The sequence below is a fragment of the Caloenas nicobarica genome, chromosome 8 (assembly GCF_036013445.1).
Source record: "Caloenas nicobarica isolate bCalNic1 chromosome 8, bCalNic1.hap1, whole genome shotgun sequence".
Classification (NCBI taxonomy): Eukaryota; Metazoa; Chordata; class Aves; order Columbiformes; family Columbidae; genus Caloenas; species Caloenas nicobarica.
The window spans coordinates 2,194,317-2,202,746 of NC_088252.1; the positions used below are offsets into that span (position 1 = coordinate 2,194,317).

Sequence of the window (8,430 nt, forward strand, 5' to 3'; positions counted from 1 at the left end):
CTGCTATGAAAGAAGAGAGAGATAGCGAGAACTCCGAGTAAAACTATTTCCAATAATTGTTACAAATAATATTATTTTACACTTAAAACCTCTTTTCATAACCGAATCATTTGCAGTCCCACCCTGCTCATCTCTGGGCTGAACTAGAAGGGTACATGTGCCATTTTAGGTACACGTTTCTTGCTTTGAAACCTTGTGCTGTACAGTCCTCCACTCACACATTGTTATTGTCTTTTGGATTAACAGACTAGTGACCTGAGCAATACAAGTTTTCAAATCAAACAGAGGGGTTAGGATTTCTCAAGTTTCCAAGAACTTCTAAACTTCTCTAAATACTCACTGCTTGCTCTCATTTTTAGCCACAACTCTGACACGACAGAGCCATCAACTCACTATCTTAATTTCATGAAACTATTTATGAGAGGAGGTGTAGAACTTCAAGTTTCCTTGGTGCTACTTAACCAGCTCTGCTTTTAAGCAACAGTCACACATGCACATCTTGCTTCCTCCAGAGATTCCAACGGTCCTTATAAGGCCACGCACCTAAATCCCCACAGGCTATACCAACTGCTGAAGTATTTATTCCTTTGGAAAACAAAAGCGTATGCAATAACAGGCTAACCATAACACACTCCCATCTGTACTCTCACTCTGCCTGCTCCACGACCTGTTCTCGGCTTCCCTTTCAACCGCTCTGCCGCAGGTTTACAAACAGCTTTATCACTTGAGCAGAGATAACAGCCAACTTTCTACTGCGCAATGGAACCAGTCAGGGACTGGTTTGCAAAGAGCAAAAAGCCCTGGGAAGGGCAGGGGAGGCCAGACAGCCCCCAGTGCCCACTGGGGAAACACAAACACCCTCCTCCTCGCCCAAGGCCGCTCCAAACAGCGGCAAGTCCACGTCCCACGGTCCTGCCCTCCCTCTGGCTTCCTTGCGTTAACTCCGATCCTTTCTCTCTTCCTTTTTCCTAACCTGGCCCACGTATCCATCCCATGCCCGCCATAGACTTTGTTTGTCCCTCATCCTTGGCAAATAGTTTATTTTGCGAAATATCATGTTTAATTCTCAGTGCCAGAAACACATAGATAGACTGAAACAACAGGGGGAGAACCAGCAGGTGGTATTACTGCAAGCTGTACCACCCGAATTAAGCAATGGACATCAAGGCGTTCAGAGTTCCTCTAAAACAAAAAAAAGGTCTTTTTCAGGCAACCCAATGCAAAACCTTTGAAATATCAGCCCAGCAAAACTAGCAGGGACGGGAGGAAAGGGACAGGAGAGCAATGCCCATGCTACGTGCCAAAATTCTCAACCAAGCCTGACCTTTGAATGATGCAAGACTATTCCAGTTATCCAATCCCCAATGAAAAATATGCCAGAGGTTAGCTTTATGAAAGCCTGCCATACCTGCCTCATGTCAGTTACCGTGAGATATGATACCGGTAAACTTCCTTCCAAACCAGAGTCCCGATATGTACGGGTCAGACAGCACTTTTATGGGCTTTGACGGAGACCCCAACAACACAGGGCCAAGCTGGGTCCTGCCAGCTCCACACTGAAAAGGAATAGTCAAAACACCACAGGGTTCCAGGTCCATCCTCCTTAAAATCGAGCCAGTCGCTAGGATCTCAGACTACGAAATGCTACAGCACACGAGTATCAACTGTCATTGTACCAGCACTCGCTTGCAGAAATTTTCAATCACGGCTATTTCTTGTGCAGGTAACAGGCCAGGTGTGCACGCAGATGCTGTCACCAGCACCACCCCGAGCTGGGATATATGCTTTTATGCAAGTCACTTGTGCAATTCTGTTTGTTGGGGTTTTTGTTTGGGTGCTTGTTTTCTCTTCTTCCATTAACGCTAAAAAAACCCCAAACAAAACCAAAAAAAACCCGACCTATCAGTTCCGTCCCCAACCTTTTCCCAAATGGTTCTTTCTTGGTGGAAAACAGTTGCAGATACTGACTGTGCTGCTGAGTGGAAGAGAAGCTGGTACTACTTCCATTTTGTGTCAACAAGAAAATCCATTTTACTTTACGATTAAATTAAACAGCATCATTTAAGGGAGTTCGCATGAATATTACTGTGCTATTCAATCCTCTCAAAGGCAAAACTTTTCCTGTGAATCATCATTTCTTGGTGTTTTACAGCTACTGAACCAAGCCTTTCCCTTCTTCCAGTGCTGTTTTTCCATTCAAGTTAAACTCATGACGATTTCCTCTAACCGAGCCTTTTGTGGTCCATCTTTTCTCTCAGGTTTCTCCCTGTTTTTTCTGCCCAGTTGACAGTTCTGCCAGATGCAAGATTCAGCAAAACTGAATTGTAAGAGACAACTGAAGTCTACCAGCAAGTTCAAAGAGAAGTGTCTGTATTATATGGTAGCTGCTAGAAAGGATTTCGTATTTCTGAGAGACTGCTGGGAAAACACCAGAGCTTGTGTAAGTAGAAACACCAAAGATCACCTAAATCAAGGAAAAAAGAACCACTTCAGCTTTAACATACATAAGTTTCTTATGAAACAAAATAAACCCAGAACACTCATCACAGCCTGACTACTTTTCCTTGTTAGAATTAAAACCTTAAACACATCTTCTAGCAACCCAAAGTGTTGTATACACCTAAAATATTCTAAATAAAGCAGCTTTCCCCCCCTGCTTTGGCTAGAACTTTTCCTCCTCGTTTATTGATACATCTTTTTTTCAAGCTGATTCTCTCCTGCTGAAGTCAGACCACAAGAGCTACAGGCAACATGATCTCAGAGAAGGAAGATGGTGAAAAAAAGGTTATTAGATTTTCTAGGCATGCAGGACTTCTCCATTTACAATGGCAATGTAAATCACAAGATCTTAATAGCAGATTTCTTTCTTTTAAAGCTAAAGGACAGCTAAATATAAAGCCACATGCTGAATTCTCTCAGGTATAATTCCAGGATAAGCCTGTAACCCAGAATTATTCTTCTAAACCTAGGAATTTCTAAAGTGAAAAGAGGTCTTGAAACAAGCCCCAAACTTGGGACACTAGCCTCTTGCCTTAATAAGCAGAGCACAAATGCTCAGGGTCCACAGACCCGCTCTGGTGGCCCCAGAGCTCCCCTGCTGTCCCTTCCACACCAACCGCAGCCCCAGAGCCCATAATAAACACCACATCCTCCTGGGAACAAGGATTCTGCTGCAAGAGCCTCTAGACCACAGCCCCAGCAAAAACAATAAGCAAACCAGAAAACCACTAGCAAACCCCTGGACGCTCTACAACACAGCCCAATGCTCCCTTCTTGCAAGGTTGGGGTAATTAGGAAGAGGAACAAAGGCCAAATCCTGCAGCTGGGTTTTGCCTTCCCATCTCCTCTTTATCTGTTCTTACATTTAATACAAGTAACACCTACTTAATTCTTGCACAGACCCATGTTGCAGAAGTTTTAGAGGCTCTTTGCCTCTCAGTAACGTGCTCTTAGACCAGTTACCCTCATTACACCCTGGGCAAACATGCCTTTCCCAGCCCCCTTTAAAAACCCGTTGTGATTTCTTCAGCGGTGCGTGTCTTTGTCAAGAGTATAACAGCATTTCCGTAAGGGTAACACTACAGAGAGGTGTCATTGTGCTAAAAGGCGTGTATTTCTTGTTGCGGTGTCTGCCAGGCGCTGCTCGGGCTCCTGCTAAGGACGGGACTGCCTGATCTGCAATTTCTCTCTGTCTGGTGGCAAGGAGAGCGCAAAGGCATTTCCAGACCCCATCTGTACTGCTTGGAAGTTTCAAAACACTCATGAGGACACTTGCCAGAGTCTTGCTGTTTTGCTTTAAGGTTCATTTTGTAAGACCTGCATAGTACAGGTCTGAGGATTTCCATCTGTAGAATTCTTGAATATAAAACCAAGTTGAACCATTTTTGAGTGACTTAAAAAAAAAAAAAAAGCAGCGATGTTTTCACACAAATCTGATATTCCACAGAAACTCACGGCTCAAATTGTCAGATGCCCTCCCAGTCGTGGTGAATGAACTTCTCCAACCACACACCTGCATTCAGTTTGAACACTTAATGCCACTGGCAACTACTCTAAGCATCTGACTGGTAGTAACCCAGGTGAATTACGTAAATTCTCACAGTCCTAAGTGCACTTCTGGCAGCTTATCACACTTCTACATGCAAAAGGAAGAGTATGTTTTGGGAAAGACGGTATCAGCTGAAGTACTGTAACCAATAAAACATTCCAATTGTCTTTGAAAAGGTGTAAACCACACAGGCTGGCTTGTTTGGGTGGCTCTCCACTGATAACAGCTAGGAAATCCAAGGTTACAGATCTCTCTTCTAATGGACAACATCAGAAGCAGCTCAATGTGAACTGGAAAAAGAGACTTGCTACTTGACTAAGAACAACTGCCCTCATCCTACCAAAAATAAGTTACTATTATTGCCATTATGCTACATAACATAATGATAATGTTATATTCCAAGTCCAGATCGAAAGGAAATCTCTTCCCTGATCATCCCAGTCTAGAGAAGTCAGACCAATGAAAAAGTGAGGAACATAATAACCTTTAATACATAAGCAGCAGTGTCATCACATTTTCACCTTTTCAGGCAGAATTGGGGGAGATGAAGAAAAAGACGACAACAAGAAATCAGCTTAACTTGCAACAAAGGAGGAGACAGGAGTATGTGTCACCATATCAGGAGTGAAACACCAGAACCATTTCTATAGGACAAACACAGAGCAGTATTTCTTAACTGCTTCTTAGAAGCCACTTAGAAAACTGTCTTTTGAGAATGATCTAGGCTTACTGTATCTTGCTGCAGTGGCAAAGCTCTTCCACTCTGCATTTACCGGCCTTCAGATATTGCCACATCCACATCTAGCGAGAGCCCTTCCTGTGCCTGTCACTCTGATTTGTGAAAAACTATAATATTGTGGACTTTTTTGGAAGGAAAAGCTTGAATTTTTTTCGTGGCTTAAGCATGCAGGTGGCCCTGCCCACAATTTGGGCCATGCTGCATGAAAAATCAATGGACAAACAGGAACACTGTTTTCTCTATCAGCTTAAATCTAAACAGGCAAAGGGCTGGAGATATAGAGCTTTAGCAGATGCATATGGCTGAAGTCATTGCTGGACCACTCTCCATCATCTTTGCCAAGTCTTGGGAAACGGGAGAGGTGCCTGAGGACTGGAGGAAAGCAAATGTCACTCCGGTCTTCAAAAAGGGCAAGAAGGAGGACCCGGGCAACTATAGACCGGTCAGCCTCACCTCCATCCCTGGAAAAGTGATGGAACACCTTATCCTTGGTGCCATCTTAAGACATATCAAGGATAAGAGGGTCATCAGGGACAGTCAACATGGCTTCACCAAGGGGAAGTTGTGTTTGACCAACCCCATAGCCTTTTATGAAGACATAACAAGGTGGACTGACGATGGCAGAGCAGTGGATGTGGTCTACCTTGACTTCAGCAAAGCATTTGACACCGTCTCCCACAGCATCCTCACGGCAAAACTGAGGAAGTGTGGACTGGATGATCGGGTAGTGAGGTGGACCGCAAACTGGCTGACGGAGAGAAGCCAGAGAGTCGTGATCAATGGGGCGGAGTCTGGTTGGAGGCCTGTATCTAGTGGAGTCCCTCAAGGGTCAGTTCTGGGACCACTACTATTCAATATATTCATCAACGACTTGGATGAGGGAATTGAGTGTACTATCAGCAAGTTTGCTGATGACACCAAGCTGGGAGGAGTGGCTGACACGCCAGAGGGCTGTGCTGCCATCCAGCAAGATCTGGACAGGCTAGAGAGTTGGGCGGGGAAAAATTTAATGAAATATAACAAGGGAAAATGTAGAATCTTACATTCGGGCAGGAACAACCTCAGGTTCCAGTATAGGTTGGGGAATGACCTATTAGAGAGCAGCGTAGGGGAAAGGGACCTGGGGGTCCTGGTGGACAGCAGGGTGACCATGAGCCAGCACTGTGCCCTTGTGGCCAAGAAGGCCAATGGCATCCTGGGGTGGATTAGAAGGGGGATGGTTAGTAGGTCGAGAGAGGTTCTCCTTCCCCTCTACTCTGCCCTGGTGAGACCTCATCTGGAATATTGTGTCCAGTTCTGGGCCCCTCAGTTCCAGAAGGACAGGGAACTGCTGGAGAGAGTCCAGCGCAGGGCCACGAAGATGATTAAGGGAGTGGAGCATCTCCCGTGTGAGGAAAGGCTGAGGGAGCTGGGTCTCTTTAGCTTGGAGAAGAGGAGACTGAGGGGTGACCTCATTCATGGGGATCAATATGGAAAGGGGGAGTGTCAGGAGGATGGAGCCAGGCTCTTCTCGGTGACAACCAACAGTAAGACAAGGGGTAATGGGTTCAAGCTGGAACACAAGAGGTTCCACTTAAATGTGAGAAGAAACTTCTTCTCAGTGAGGGTGACGGAACACTGGAACAGGCTGCCCAGGGAGGTTGTGGATTCTCCTTCTCTGGAGACATTCAAAACCCGCCTGGACGCCTTCCTGTGTAATCTCACCTAGGTTTTCCTGCCCTGGCAGGGGGATTGGACTAGATGATCTTTCGAGGTCCCTTCCAATCCCTAACATTCTGTGATTCTGTGTCTGTGATATCTACAAATTACGTTAGTTTCTTTTCCTGTCTTGCCTCTGAGGTATATTCCTCTGCCAGAGGGAAGAATATCCAATCCACCTATAAAACGATACCTGAAACACCATTTTCCAGTCTAGTTTGGGAGGAAAAAAAGAAAAAAATAAAAGCTGTTACACTACCTGTTAAATTGTCTTTTAACTGAAAACAATTGTGTAGCATTTGGACAGCAACAATAGGAAAAATGGAGATTAAATCATCAGGCAGCTGCTTCATTTGCCTGACTAAACAAAAAGCATGCAATAAAGGAATTCAACACATACCAACGTGCAGAATTTTCTCTGTCATTACACAACGGTACAGGAAAATAAGCGGCTCCTTCAAACTCCTTGGGACTGTGAACATCTCTAATCTTCACTGAGCTGTGGATTGGATTCAAATTCTAAACTAGAGCCGTGAATTCAAGGACCTTGGCTCATCTCATTGGTTCTGAGTGAACTGTTGTTGCTATTACCAGCATTCCCAGCACAACCTGCTCTATTGCCTCTCATCTTTCAGGGGCAGGAATTGGGAATCCAGCCGGGAATCCTTCCCGCCGTCTGGGGAAGGCCAGCATGGGAAGTTATCACACGCCAAGCTGCTTTAGCTACAGCCACGCTGGGCCCAAGGATCATGACCCCTCCGCACTTAACCCACGACTGCTGGATTGTGTTCTATAAATAACCTGCAACAAAACCACAAGACAGGTGGGTGAAGAGGCAGAATTTCCCCACCGTCGCGCAGAGTCATCTCCCTGCGGAGCCGCAGGTGAGGCACAACCGCTTCTCCCAGAGCCCCGGCCTGCGGGGCCACCGGCGGCAGCTCCAACCCCGAGAGTCCGGAGCAGGCCGGGCCCCGGCACACAGGCCGGGCCCCGGCACACAGGCCGGGCCCCGGCACACAGGCCGGGCCCCGGCACACAGGCCGGGCCCCGGCACACAGGCCGGGCCCCGGCACACAGGCCGGGCCCCGGCACACAGGCCGGGCCCCGGCACACAGGCCGGGCCCCGGCACACAGGCCGGGCCCCGGCACACAGGCCGGGCCCCGGCACACAGGCCGGGCCCCGGCACACAGGCCGGGCCCCGGCACACAGGCCGGGCCCCGGCACACAGGCCGGGCCCCGGCACACAGGCCGGGCCCCGGCACACCGGGAGGTGACGCCGCGCCGGAAGTGGGGAAGGCGGCAGTGCCCTCAGGGGCAGCTCGGGAACGCCCCCTGGCGGGGGGGCGGCCGCCGGAGGGAGGGGAAGCGGGGCCATGACTCATGGGTTTTTTTGTCCGCTCCGCGCTCCCCGCCGCCAACGCAGTGCAGGGCAGGGCGGCCGCTGCCGGGGGAGGCCGGGGCGGCGAAGCGCGTCCCCCCGCGCCCCGTGTCGCTCGGGGCCCGGCGGCACGTGGCCACCCCGCGCCAATGGGAGAGGCCGAGACCATAGAGCGGAGCCGGGCGCTCGCTAGACATTCCGCCCCCGGAGCCCGTCTCTCTGCTGCCGCCATCTTGTTGGAGGCAGCGGAACCCGCCCGGGCGCACGGCCGGGCCCGCGCCCCGCTCCCGCTTTACCTGAGGCGCTCCCCATCCCCCGTCGCCCTCCCGCACAGGCCGGCGCCACCGGGACCGGCTTTACCTCTAGTAGGCCCGCAGCGAAGCCTATGCTGGGTACGAGGCCGAGGGGCCGGCCGCCATCTTGGTGAAGCAGAGGGATACGCGTGACCTACCAACACACGGGTGGTCCCTCCCCCACGTACCCTTGGCCGGCGGGTTGCTATGGGAACGGAGCGGGCGCATGCGCACCAGCCCCTGCGCCGCGCCTCCCGGCACCACCCCGGGGGC

The 8,430-nt window shown here is 49.3% G+C and overlaps 1 protein-coding gene across 1 annotated transcript in view; it reads right to left on the bottom strand.

Annotated features, from left to right (window-relative positions):
- The window catches only part of HDLBP (high density lipoprotein binding protein), a 43,358-nt gene extending 35,025 nt beyond the window's left edge, over positions 1–8,333 (bottom strand). The window contains exon 1 of the mRNA XM_065640579.1: positions 8,225–8,333. The gene's annotated coding sequence lies outside the window, so the exon portion shown is untranslated. The remainder of the gene's footprint in view (positions 1–8,224) is intronic.
- Between the last annotated feature and the right edge of the window lie 97 nt (positions 8,334–8,430).